At 43.1% G+C, this 14,367-nt stretch overlaps 1 long non-coding RNA gene across 1 annotated transcript; it reads left to right on the top strand.

Annotated features, from left to right (window-relative positions):
* The first annotated feature begins 425 nt into the window (after positions 1-425).
* LOC130141102 (uncharacterized) lies at positions 426-6,052 on the top strand. Its single transcript, XR_008818978.1, has 3 exons — positions 426-4,857; positions 4,946-4,982; positions 5,973-6,052. It is a non-coding gene; the product is annotated as an uncharacterized LOC130141102 (long non-coding RNA).
* The last annotated feature ends 8,315 nt before the right edge of the window (positions 6,053-14,367 follow it).

The raw sequence follows: 14,367 nt of genomic DNA, 5'->3' as shown, positions 1-14,367 counted from the left end.
CGCTTAGATTCCTAAATCTTAAGTCTTTTTTAAAACTGGGATTCTTTGGTTATTTCCCTGATTTGTTCCAAGATCAGGCCCAAGAGCCTGAGGCTGAACCATCACTTTCTTTAGACACTCATTTGGTTTTGAAAAGTCTTTAGTCTAAAGACTTTTAAAAGTCTTTCAGAGATGGAGAATTTGTCATGTTGCTTGGTAATCTGTCTCGATGGTGTTTTGCTCACACCAATCAAAAAAAAAAAAAAAAAGCATCGAATTTCTAATTTTTCTTCCAGACACTGACTTGTTTTAAATAAAGCAAAAAGATAGAACTTGCCTCAGTTGCCTCAGGTTGGTCTTGGTGGTCCCAAAGAGAATGGAAATCCCGTTGCTGTATCATGCTGCTTACACCGAGCTGTTCTTGAGCTGCAGGATAACGTGACCGATACAAATCTGAAAGAGGCAGATTCCTTTTTCTTTGGTTGTCTTAAAAAAATGACTTTGGATTTTTTCTAAATGTTAATTTATTTTTTTTTTAACTGTGGCTTGATTCTTTTGTCTTTGAATAATTCCAGCCTTGCCATTTACCGAGTTCTCTTCTAAATTTAGATTAGAGTGTTACTCGCTTTCACAAGAAGTGCTAATATCCCTTAGGTTAAGGATAATTAGATGTTAATTTTCAAAACCTGAAAGGAAATTATACCTCTAATTCATCATTTAGAATAAAATAGCTGGTTTAAAAGGCATACATAGCTACATTAAACAAAGGTCTAGCCATTTTTTTTTCCTAAACAAAAATTAACCTCAATACAAATTAAGATGATAAGATTCTAGTTAGATTAATGACACCAATTAGGCTAACAGGTTTCTAAAGCTCCCTGAGATCATGGGAGAAGAAGGCAGAAGATCATCAAATGCAAAGCAGCGAATGTCTCCAGCGTTAACCCCTTCACGGCAGCCGAACTTGCTCCCCGCTGATGAGCTGCTGACAACCTGCTCTTCCCCCCAAAAAACTCAGGAGCTGGGTTGGCTCCATTGGCATGAGAAAAAATTATCCGAAAGGAACTGGGGAGCCTTGGCTGTATGAAACAAGGGCAAGAAGACTACGCAGTTGGCCGACTACGGTGACCAACACGTTTCACGTGAAGGGATAATTTTGCTGGGTTGGACTTAGATGTTTCCTTGGTCTTCTCAGGTATTTGCAAACATTTTCTGCTGATGTTTCTCAGGCTGAAGTTCTCCAGACCTCCCTACTGATGTCTGCCTAGCCTGCTGCGGCATCTCCAGCCTGCTGCGACACCTTTGCAGAGCCTCCCATTGCATGTAGCTATTCAGGGTGAGCCTATAGCTGCCTACGGGAGCCCATACATGCCTCAAGCAAGAGGAAGGGAGATCTTCCTCCCCATATGTTGCCGTTACTGCCTGCGGGATCAGAAAACCTGGCAGCAAAGCTCATGGCTCTGAACTGCCGGCGTAAATTGGTGGTCCCAGTGCTGACAGTGGAGCAATAAACTGGTGTAAAATGGGAGGGCAAAGAGATGGGGGGGGCAGTTCCCTGCCTCCCCTGACTTTTTCAGGAGTTGGAGTGGCATTGCTTTCTCTTCCCAGCTGTGCTGTCAGACCTTCAGACCCCAACTTTGCTTTCTGACTCGCAGACTCGAGAAGACCACAAGATGGCAAGGCTGCACCGAACGTGCCCGCGACAGCTACTGCGGGTGCAACAGGTGTTTATTGGCCAATTCGCTGTTTGCCACCTGCTTCGACAGAGCCTGAATTGTATTTTTATACATAGCTTCCAGCAAAACAAATGTCCCCAGTGATGTGAACACTGGCTTCTGGAGTGTTTAGGCACGATCCCTTTGCAGCACCGGGAAGGGCCATATGATTCTTATGAGTTCTCTGGAGCCTTTCAATATACCCAGATCCATATGTAAATATAGCTTGAGATGAGATTTATATTCAGCTATTTCCCGGTGAAGCCAACAGACACTCGCAGGCATGTTACAAATGAAACAACAACCCAACCAAGCCTTGTAATTTAATTTAACTGCCTCTTTTTGGGTATGTGTCATGCATTCAGAATTAGACAACTGAATTCCCAATCAAGTGTTCTTTGGATATAACAACATAGTGAAAGGCATAAAAGTGCCTTAAAATAGCTTGCTAACGACCACGTGGAACCTATTCTTTTGGCAAAAGGAGGACGCAATTTATGGGTCTGGACTCAGTACTCATAAATAAGTACATGTTCCTTTTTCTTTGCATTGGCACGTTTTTGGCTTTTCAGATTCACCGTGCACTTTATAAATTCTCATATAACTATGCAGGCAGTCGATGGGAATGCACAGGCTTGTTCTGGGGACTTGAATTTATCCCCTTTGAACCGTCTGACACAAGTTCTCTGTTAGCCTTGCAAGGAAATTCCTCTTGGGCTGGGTTTGCAAAGTTTTCCTGCAAATCCTGTTCTGCTTTAGCATCCTGAGACCAGACAAGCTGCTTGTTTTACTGAACCTGTTCTGAATATTGTTTTCCTTAACGGCAGCAGTTAAAGGGAACAGTAATTTTAGTTTCTTGCCTCCACATCTTGTGATATTTGGTAGCAGCAAAATGCCTTTCTTGGAGTAGGTAAGTAGTAGTGTTGAGTCTGGAGTGGAGGAAGGACAGGCAGAACAGAAGAAACACAGTCTGGTGATTAAATGCAGCTGCCTCGGTGGTGCCTGAACTGAGCACTGAAAAAAACAGGCTGAAGAGATCTTGTATTCCGTGATTATGCTCCGGTGGGATTCTGCAGGATTAATACTGAAAGTGAACAAGGGTCAATTTTCTGAAAGTGTAGAGAAATGTAAGACCGACGGAATAGGAATAGGAATAGAAGTAGGAATGGGAGTAAGAGTAAGAGCAGGAATAGGAATAATAATAACAGTAGATGATAATAATGATAACAAGGGTCAGTTTTCTGAAAGTGTAGAGATATGTAAGGTCAATGGAATAGGAATAGGAGTAGGAATGGGAGTAAGAGTAAGAGTAGGAATAGGAATATTAATAACAATGATGATAATAATGATAACAATAATAATGATAACAACAACAACAACAATACTAATAATATTATTAATAATAAATCATCATCATCATCCCCAAACCAAATAAACCCATCCCTCTCTGAGATGGATCTCTCTCTGGGTTTTTGACAATTTTAATTTGAGGTCGGTTGACACGCTGGATAGTGTAATATGTAATGAAAAAGCTGGTTTCTGTAAAAAAATCCACCATATGTTAAAACCTCTGCAGTGGGTGTGAGGACTTAAAAGCTTGAATACAAACAAAAAGCTGCAGGGTTTGGGTGTGTTTTAGGAAAAGGTGGCTTTTTATAGCGTTGTCTGTCTTCTCCCTGCGTGCCAGAACATCTCTTTCAGAAACAGCTTTCAGAAGGGGAAGCAGCTCCCCATGAGATCACCTGTCCGTTATTCCTTTGGAGTGCAGGTACGGGATACAGTTGGACTGGGCATCCTCAGACTATGAAAACCACTGAAAGAATTCCACCCTTTTCCAAAATAGCTGATTTTCTCTAATTTTTAGGATTAAAACTAAATTTAAAAAAAAACGTTCGAAGGGGTTTGTTGTCTTTTGCCCAGGGTGGGGGTGGAATTAGTGACCCCTGGGTTTGATAATACTGCCTGTAACCAACAGATTGGTTTTCTCCTCCCTTTTCCAAGTGCTCAAGGAAAGAAATGCTTTTAAAACCAAAGACTCCCTGGTAATACTCTTCCTGCATGCCCCCTCCTCCACTACATCTCCGGATATAGCACCATTAGTTTGAGATTTTTATGACTCTCAGGGGAAACGCAGAACATTCCTGAAACTGAAGTAGCATTTTGGAGTCCCTGAGCCGGAGTTCAGGCAGCGCGGTCTCTCTCAAGGATAAATCATGGGAGCTGCCAACACAGGGGAGATGTGGTTTAAGAGGCATGGGGCCAATAAACATCAATACTATTACTAGATTCACTAATAAATAGTAAATGTTTCACCTCAAAGTAGCGGAGTGTGATTTCCAGCAGCAACTTGATGATAAAGAAGCGTCACGACTGAAGGTAAAGAGTGTTAACAAAAAACTGACTTGTCACGAAGGCTTCATTTGCTGCCAGCTGCCTCCATCCCAGCAGCTATAATGAGAAAAAAAACGACCAGTAAACGAACAGGCAGCAGCTCTTCAGCCTTATGTCAACACCAACCAACACAATGCGATGGTGGATGTTAATAAAAAAAGACTATTGAGTAGTAAAAAAAAGTCAACCAATGAAACAAAACAAGCTCTGGTACCACAGAGCCTTAGCTGGGCTGAAAAGCTGCCGTGGATTTCATGGAGTAGGAGAGGAATTTCTGCAGTTTTCATCCCTGAAGAGCTGTTATGGTTAAAAAGTCAGGGGTGTTTGAGAGGTATTTGAGGGGAGGGAAATACTGTGCTAGGCAGAGAATGCGTTGCTGTGTCCGTAAACACTTCACTCCTCTAAATTATTGCTGCTGGGTAGGTTAACACGAACACTGGGCAGAAGGTGGGTTTAGCGTTCAGCATCATGGGTTGTTACCTCCTAGCTGTCACCTCCCCTTTCCACCATATAGGCTGGCACTAATACTATATATGTTATATGTACCTAAGCCTGCCCAGCCCTAGATGCTCTCCTGGCAAACCCGTTTTCTGTGAGCTGAAGCGTGTGCAGCTGATGAAGGAAAATGAAATGTGAAAACACCGTCTCCTCAGCATCGCTCAGCAGGGGACTTGTCACTGGTGAAGAAGCAGGGTGCAGCTGCAAAATCCCCAGTTTTCCACAGCCTTGGCCAGCTCCATCAGTGGCGATCTGCTGCTGAAAGGAAAATCAGGTGTGTGCTGGGGGGAGGGAGGGAAACATGCAAAACAAACCAGCTTTTTATTGAAGCCCTCTAACACTTTCTTCCCTTTGCTTTGAAGGAGTGAAGAAAAAAAAGTCTGGAATCTGCAAAATCAGGTACGTGCTCTTACTCTTGGTCAACAAGTTCAGGGCGGGTTTTTCTATTTGAAAATAAATCTCCTCCAGAGCTCAAGTTTCTAAAATAAATCTTGAGATCAGCTGACAGATTTCTACTCCTTGCAGACTATATTTTTTTTCAGTTTTTTTCAGTCAGTCTCAACTGTGAAAATGCCTTCAGACATTGAAAGGGTGCTCTGGGCAGGGGCTGGGCAGGATCTGCAGGTGTACACATACGTGCCTATGCGTACAAATACATATATGCACACATAGGGTAATGTGACACTGAGTTGGTTACAGTCCGTCCACTGCACCGGCGAAATGGTGTGGTTTGCTTCTCCCTGGAGGTGCAAAGCAAGTGCTGTCGATTGGAGATCAGGCTGGGAAGGAGCTGTGCTCCCTTTGCTCAGCAGATCAGTGAATGGGAACTTCACTGCTACCCAAAACGCATTACTGTGCAAAGGGAACGTAAACGCTGTCTTGCTGCTACCGGTAGCATCACAGGCTTTTCTTGCTGTGTTGCACACAAGCCAAGCGGGGAATAAAAGATGAAGGTTTGGAGAATCATTTGCCTGTGCTAAATTCTTTACTTGTTAGATCAAATTGGGCTCAGTAGAGTCCCAGGGAAGTTAATTGTTGCCGAGGTCTCAGAGCTTTGTCTAGAAGGTGCCGTTACACCCCGTATGAAGAAAGGGATGAATTTATACTGATAATTAACAGGAGGTCCTCAACTCAGTATCATATAAATAAGCTTTTTCCCTCATATTGTTGGGGGACAGCAGTATGAGATGTGACGACCATCGATTCGACTCGGCACTCTTGGATCTGCAGCACATCTTGCTCATCCTTCTTAAACCTGGTTCTGCTACTCCTTTACCTCCAGGGACTGCATAGAGAGCGGATGAACAACTTTCAGCCTGTGATACTAACGTGCTGGTAACCACTTTTGTAAGACTCAGTTTGCATTAACCAGGTCTGCTTCTGCTGTAGGTTAAGGAGCCAAAGGCCTCCTGCTGGTGAGCTGTGCTGGAGCTGCCGGGGTTCCTTGGTGACTGGCTGCTCAGTATGGGTAAGGAATGCTGGATCTGTTTCAACATAGATTTTTAATTGGATTGAGAGGAAACGGGACCGGCCCTTCATTTTTTTGGATATGGAAGGCATTCATTTTTTTCATGTTTGGTTTTTTTTTTTTTTTTCATTTATTTTTTCTTCTTTTCTGCCAAACTATGTCAGGAAGAAAATGCAAAAGAAAAAAGAAAACTCACCCTGAAAGCTTCTATCATCATGCACTGTGTTTTCTCGAAAACAAAACAGAGCACTGCAATTATAACAAACTGTAGGAGCTGGAAGATGTGCTCTGGTGTGGAAGTGCGTTTGGGTGCAATCCTCAGCGGCAATTCAATCCCACTCCATATTTGTTATGTTTCTTCTGGTGTGTGCAAGCCCAAGCCCTGATTTCAGCTAAACTCTTCGAAACGATTAGGCAGAATTTCTTACCCATCTCTCTGATGCCTTTTGTGCAGGTTCTCCTTGCTTTGGGAGATAGACTGTTACATTAACCGGGCCACTTCTAATTATATCTGGGCATCTGTCCCTTATGGACTAATCATTACAGTGATAGACTAAGCCAGCGTTGACAGGTCACTGGTAACCTGTCCATAGAGCTGCTCCAGATCGATTTGCTTCATACACGAGGTAACGCCAACTGCATGCCCAAGCGGGCAAACCTGTGCAAAACTCTCCAGATCTGGAGAAGGGTGTTAGGTTTGATACTGGGGAGAAAAAAGCCATTTCTCTAAAGTCATTCCATTAATTCTCCAGCTTTCGGATACAGGGCAGTGGCTGGTAATTGCATGACGGGAACTAGTTGATTTCAACAAATACCTGCATAGCTCATTTACCTCTTTAAGGAAAAGAAGTTTACTGTAAGAGCTACGATAGCATGAGGCCAATAACAAGCTGAAAGAGAAACTGGATGTTTTCCGGCTCTTGCTTCTCCTGTAATTGCCAGCACAGTGTCACTTGTCGTTGTAAAAGCGTTTGAACCTCAGTAAAGCTCCTGACTGCTTTGACCTTTGCCTGCAGCTAGATTAACAAAACAAAAGCTGCAGTGCTAAGATTGTTATCCTGCAGGGGACCGTGATTAAAACTGTCATAAAATTTCTCGCGGGGCCTGAATCTTTATGAAGAAAACCTCAACAGTTCTTGAGAGCATTAGCAGGATTTCTCTGGGAGATGAAGTGGTACCATTAGCATCACCCATCCATGGCTTATGAAGAACTGCATTCAGATGGAAAAATGGGGTTGTGTTGACCGTGTTGCCTCAGTCAAAGTTATATTTGGGCACTAACGCTCTGCCACTTGCATTTCCCTTGGAATCTTCCTCTGGAGAAGGAAGTAGCTTTTTCCGTATCAAAGCTGTAGTATGACATTAATGCAGATACTAAACCAGATGCTTCCTTGCACACCAGCGTGGAAGATGACTTTACCTTTCATACAGTTAAAGTTTCATGAAGTTAAAGTTTATGAAACAGCTTGGGAACCTTTAAGGGGGTATGGATAATGCTGTTTCTGTAGTGGAAAGGCTTAATAAAGAAATGTTTCTAAAAGCACTTGGAGATACTTGACTGAAGTGTACTGCGTTAGTAGTGTTTAGGGTATTTTAACTATGGTAGTATACCTAACGTTGTATCTTGTAATGGTAAGAAAATCCAGGGCAAGCGTGGGATTTGCTAGTGGATCACAGACAAAACCGAGAACTGTTTTACATTATTTGTTTAAACCTTATTTGTAATGCAGAGCACAGACACTATTGTTGAAATTAGTATGTGGAACAGAACTGGGGAAAGTGGGAATGTTGCCTTGTCTCTTGATTATGTAACTTTGGAGGAAATCAAGGACCCTCCGAAGCCTCGTGCATGTGTTATTTCCCCCTGATGGCTCAAGACAGAGAAATAATCTACAGCAGCCTTGGAGGTGGCCCTGAGCAGAACTTGGCACTGAAGCATTTAGCTACGCTGGCCCATGGTCAGGGCACGAGGGAGAGCTGCACCTTTCACCTTCACGCTTCAGAGAGGCAGAAGCAGCAGCCTGGTGGCCCTTCTCCACTGTGCCGTTAGCAGAGCAGTGAGAACTCTGTCCTACCTTGGCCATCATGGGGTGTGACAGGAACGGTGCATTGATGAGACCGCGTGGACAGAAGCTGCTGAGAAACTAGCAAAGACATCTGAGGAACCGGAAAGGGGTAGTAACTTTATCCCCCCAAAAAGCACAAGTGGAATTTGCTGAATTCATGTGCTTGTAATGAAATGAAACAAATGCACCCAAAGGTTTTATTTTTTTCCTGTCATATGTCAGCTTTTCAACATCAGCAATGGTATTTTATGAGGCTCAGCGTTCCTGGGACAGTTGGGATATATCACATCCATTGCGCAGAGGGGAACTTAGACATATTGTAAATGCGTTGACTTGCCTAAGGTCAGAAAATCATGACCCTGTTAGGAAAATAAAATCCTTATCCAGTACATCAGAAAAAGTAACTCCTTCCTTCCCTCACCTGGCAGGTTCACAGCAAGGGAGCATGTCCTGTAAGAGGGGAAGGACCTATAGCCGCGTTATTAAGGCAGACTGACACAGCCCTATGTAATCTAAACTGGATTTATATTATAAAGCCAAGCAAAAATGCACATTTCCTACCATTGATTAAAAATAACTCTGCTTCTTTTATCTGACAGCCAATCTAGCGATCACAAAGCCATTCTGACACTCCGAGTTACTACTTGGAGTTGCAATATCTTTCACGTCCAGCTGTAGCTTTAGAAGGGTATTCTTTGGAGCATGGTCTGTATCAGTTAAGGACCAAATCTCAGCCCCTTGCTGAAGCTCCCGACTCTACTGCAATACCAAAGTAATACAGGGTAAATCCACCCTGTGACTCAAAGAACAGACCTGTAAAAGGAGCAGAAGGGCAACTTTTTTTTTCTTTTTTTCAGTTACAGTTTTTCTCCAGAGTTTGCCTGAGCCCTAGGATGAGATTGTCAAGGGTTTCACAAGTGACGGCTACAGCCAGGGCTTTCCAGGTTCCCAGTGTATCAGCCGGTGTGGAAATCTGTCTTTCCTTCTGTGTGTCTCTTTTTTTCCCCATTATAAATTGCGGAAAATAATAATTCAGCACTGTCTTTCCCAAAGAGGATTTACATTCTTGGGTTGACAGGGATTGTTCTCTTAAAGTTGTTTATAAGGAATACAGCAAAATGGGCTGCATTTCATCTGGGATGTGATGTTTTACTGTAAGCAAAGTGAAAAAACAGGGTAAGGATCTGGGGCCCAAATGAACTTTGCAATCTCCTTTCAGAATCGTTTAAGTTCTTCAGCTTTTTACAGTAGAAATACAAGGTTGATTCCTTTATTCTTGTTCCTTACTCCCGCTAAACCCCCCTGAGATCAGCAGCATTGGTAGGAATCTCTACCTGACCCTCTGCCTGAAATGTTTGTTGAAGGGAGAAGTCGCATTAGTATAAATACTTTTTTTTTTTGGGGGGGGGGGAGGTGGGGGGGAAACACCCAAACAAGCAAACAGACTTGTAGTTCACATGTCACAAAGTGCACGTTTCCCCCAATAATTTATTTGTTCACCTAGCAATATTTCATATACATTCAGTTTTGTTCAAGAAAATGACCAGCATGACTGTTCAAACACGTCGCACGATAAACGACGGGCCTTTAAAAACAGCACGTAGAAAATTCAACGCCATCGGAATACTGATGTTCAGAAAATGCAGTGCCCATTTCAAGAAACATCTTTAAAAAACCACTGGCAGCCAAACTCGTACAACATGCAGGCGAAATGCTGCAGCAGACAGAAGAAAAATAAAGCACTTTTTGCAACAAAAGACTGGCAAAGCAAAAAAAAAAAACCAAAACCAACCAAAAAAAAAAACCCCAAAGCAGCTTGCATACAATTCCCACAGCTGTAACATCAGTAAGTGGAACTGAGCATTCAGCGACATTCAGCCAGGGGGTTGTATCACAAAACAATGATGCTGTGATCATTAGCTGAGCAGAATTGCTTTTTAAGTGGAAAGCTGCTGAAATGCCGGTTGGATTTGTGTCTTCTCGCTTCAGCAAATGGTTCGCAAGGACCGAGTTTTTGCAGATCAGAGAAGACATTCAGCTCAGTGCAAGAATGTCTTGTCATTCAGTCCGAGACAATGAGTACTGGAAAATCATTTTTGCTTTTCAGTGTTAACTCTTGGACGTTTTCTACTGTGAAAAAGATCTAAATGTTATTGTGGTGATAAAGGAGAGAGAGCATTTCTCAGCCTGGGTTTGAGCTCAGTATAACAGACAGTAATCTGCATTAACTAGATCTTTGAGCATGTTGTGGAACTAAGAGGTGTGTTATTTCATATGTGATAGTTGCTTGCAATACATCGCTCTCCTCTTTAGCAATTCATTTCCCCTTAGCTCACGCTCATGATTTTTCTCCTTCTCTGTCAGTACGAGAAATATGCAGCATGCGCTGCATGGAAGGCATGACATTTTACTCGAATCCCTAATACAAATGCTTAATCTCCTCCTGGGAAATAAGTGATTCAATTACATTTATCAAGCTGGGTGGAAGATCTTTATTTTAATGCACCATGAGCTATCTCCATAGAGCCTTAGATTTTCATAATACTGTCATATATTAAACAATCTGCTTGGGAATACCTTCAAAAAGTAGTTGATTATGCTTATGGATTAGCTCCCTTTGACAGACAGAGAAGGTTTAGTTTACTTATGTGCACTGATAGGAAAATCAGGATTAGCCTGGCCAGACAGTCTAACCTTCTCCCTGTGAGTCTCATTATAGTCAGGCAAGAAACAGAATAAATATCGGGCGGGTTCATTCACAGAAAGTGCTGATTGACTCTGGAGCTTCTTGGGAGGCAACATATGGGCTGATGCACCAGTGGGACTTAAAGGCTCTGGGCAGGAGGGAGGCGGGAGGCAGGTGCGAGGAATGCAGCCAGCAGCTCGAGAGCAGCCACCCAAAGCTGCCCCATTGCTGCGGGTCTCTCGTGAGCCGTTGGAGACCTTTTTACTTCTGGCCAAGGATGACACTGCGTGGTGCAGGTCCCAAGTACGCCTGGGGCTTAGTGCAACACCTGGAAGACTGACTGGTGTTTCTCTTTGGCTCTGTGGGTGGAAGCAATCATCCAGAATAGCTGGTGTCAAGAGCCTGTCCTATTGAGCTGATTTTCAGCATTTTCTTGCTTATCCAAATGATATTAAGACAGGAAAGAGAGTAAAGGTATCTCTGAGTAGGCTACAGAGTTAATCACCAAGCCTGGATTCAACATGGGACAGCTGAAACCTTCCCTGAGCGAGTCAGAGTCACTCCGTGCCTCAGTAGCTTTATCTTCAAACCGAGTTCCTAATCACAACCCATCCAGCCGTGAGCATTTGTTAACACGAGGCCAACAGGCATGCCTAGGAGTAAGGAACTGCCACTTCAGTAAAGCAATAAGATCTTTTTTTAACTGACTTAAATCAGTACACGCTGCTCCAGTCTGTCATTGTTACCTTTCAGAAAATTGAAAAAGTCAGGCTGGGAAACTCTGTAAGACTGAAGAGGCTTTGTGAAATCTACTTGCTTACTCTGATGAGTAGAAAAGCAAGAAGTATTCCTAGATTTGTCTTTCCTCTTTTCAATGCCATGGATTTTCAAGACATTGAAGCCTGGCAAAAGAAAATATTCTTTTACACAATACATAATTTACCCTTGGACTTGGCAGAGCAAAATTAAAGAAAATACATGAGAAGACATTTATTTGGATAGGGGGCAGATCGTAAAGTATTCGGAAAGTGAATAAAACAGGGTACGTGAAGCCTCAAAACCGTAAGACAGTAAATCTGAATGAACATTAACTGTGGCAACTGGAATACTGAACTTTCCCTGCACTGTGAGGAAGAGAGGTTGTTGATCTGCTTAGCCTCAGCTGTAATTTAAAAGTCATCTATATGATGTAGGAGTCATCTATATGATGCTCCGGCTCTCAACCCTTCGCAGCAGAGACTATCTGCTCCGCTCACGATGGAAGTCTTGGCTGTCGCTCTCGAGAGGAAGTGCTGGCCGGAGAGGTCAGAGGGATGCCACGTGCATCCCTCCAAGGTTTCACTCAGGACACGTCAACCAACAGGTCAGTGTGGTCCGCGGGATGTGGCTTTGAGGGGAAGGTCGTGGCACTCCGCTGAGTGCGCCCTTCCCACCTGACCACCTTCTGCGCTCTGTTCCGTGCTCCTACGGCGTTTCTCAGAACAGAGTCCTGACTGTGGAAAGATTTTACATGTGATGATAGATGGCAAGCCACTGGGAAATCTCTTGTACTGCTAGTGCCTTTTAGATAGACAGATACATTCAGCCTCTGTGACTGCAGCTCTTTTACTGGTGCCAAGTTCACTTTAAATAACAGAAAAATATGGGCTGCTTGAAAAAATATGGGCTGCTTCAATCTGCAATTTTTTATTTTATTTTTTTTTCTTCCTAGAGCTCCTTCTATGGTTTTTGAGACTTGCTGGGTCCAAATGTCCACCAAGATGACAAGTGCCTATGACCCTGCTTGCAACAAGGGAACAGGGCAGTTTTCATGCGGAAATTCTCTGAGTGAGCCAAACAAATTCTGTGTTTTTGCTGGCAAATGTGACCGCAGCAGAGGTGTGGCTGGGACCAGGCTTGCCTGATGCTGAGGTCTGGGTGCTTTGCAGAGTCACTGGACAGAGAGAGGTCCTTTAGCATCTGTTTCATGACATTAAAAAAGGATGAAGATGAGACTAAGACTTCATTATTCCTTATAACCTCTGTCTCTCACAGGCAGGAATACTGCGCTACAAAGGTGGCTACCCATCGCTATCAGGGGGTTGCCCCCAGCATGCTGATTTGTTTATCTTAAATTTACAGATTGAGATTATACTGCTACTTTAGAATTGCTCTGGAATTAAATGACTAATGCGTTTCTGTTGGCCTCCACAACGACCCCTTGCCTGATGACATGAAACCTCAAAAAATCTAATATTGCTGGAGAGACCCTGTGTAAATCTCCCAGCTCCAAAGGAGAGGTGGCACAAATGACCTTATGGGTGCAAGTTATAAAACAAATATACAGATAGGGTTGGGCAGCAAGCGAGGATTTTAAATCTTGCTAGTCCTGCTCAGTTTAAGGGGTGTTTTTCAAAATATTTCAGAGTTCAGGTTTTCTTCAAATAAACGTCCCACGTATTTGAACCCCGTGAGACTGAAAACCTTGGCCACGAGTCTCACGTGACTTTCTTATGAGATTTCCAGCTTTTCTGCTTCTGGTCTTGGCTTGATGTACCATGAGAATATTTTTTTCATGGTATTTCAACACTTCTAGTTTCAAATTATAGACTTTATTGGAAAACCTTAAGAAAAGATTTAAGGGTGGGGTGGATTTCTTATTTAAACTAAAAATGGGATAATGCTACAGATTTGCTGTCTGCGATGCCTGCTTTTGGAAATAAATAAGGGTTTGGGTCCAGGGATTTGATTTGGACTCTTCTCTAATTTTAACCTGTTTGGGACATGCTGTATCTTTCTTATGCAGCATTTATGTGGGAGAACAAATAACTATTTGCTTCAGCTAATCAGCTAAGCTAGATATTTCATTTCCCAAGCATAAGAAGAGGCAGACCTTGCCATCCACTGACCCACCGAACACAACCAAGGCTTAATGGTCTGCAAAAATGCTGTGCTTCCAAATCCAGGTATCTTGCCAATGCCTTCAGGACTGCTGCAGGCTGAGTCGAGAACCGTTAGCTCCATTTTCCCCATCGCTGCGTACCCATTTGTTTGAAGGCGGGAGGAGCACGTCCTCTGCTTGACGTGATGTGTTAGCACCTGAAAACACCTATAAAACCTACATCTGAGGCAGCAAGTGCTGCAAGGAAAATCTACCAGCACATATGGGACCATGTTCTTGGTTATTACACCAGAAAAAGATGCTGATTTTACCAGTTTTTTTACCCCTTTTGCATTTTCTGACATGTCTGAATAAATCTACCCAAAGACCTGGTTCTTTGAGAGATTTAACTTCTGGTCCTGCATGATTAGCGAGTTCTGTAAGTGGACAATTAGTGCGAGGTTTCCTAGGTGCGCTGATATTATGCAATAATTTTAATACATTGAGGACAGGGTCAAATGTCAGGGGAAAATTAGGTGGCTTGTTCTGCCTCTGTGGGTTGTCTACACAAAACACAGGCTTCAGTCCTTCTACTCCCTTCTGCTTTGAGCTCAACGTGTATTTCTAGTGGCAGAGCTTGATTAACATCCTGGCCACGTATAGATGTGAAGAGCATTTAAGCTCCGAGGTTGTTTTCTGCTTCC

The sequence above is a fragment of the Falco biarmicus genome, chromosome 18 (genome assembly GCF_023638135.1).
Source record: "Falco biarmicus isolate bFalBia1 chromosome 18, bFalBia1.pri, whole genome shotgun sequence".
Taxonomy (NCBI): domain Eukaryota; kingdom Metazoa; phylum Chordata; class Aves; order Falconiformes; family Falconidae; genus Falco; species Falco biarmicus.
Note: the sequence above shows the minus strand (reverse complement) of the source record. Positions and strands in the feature narration are given on the sequence as shown.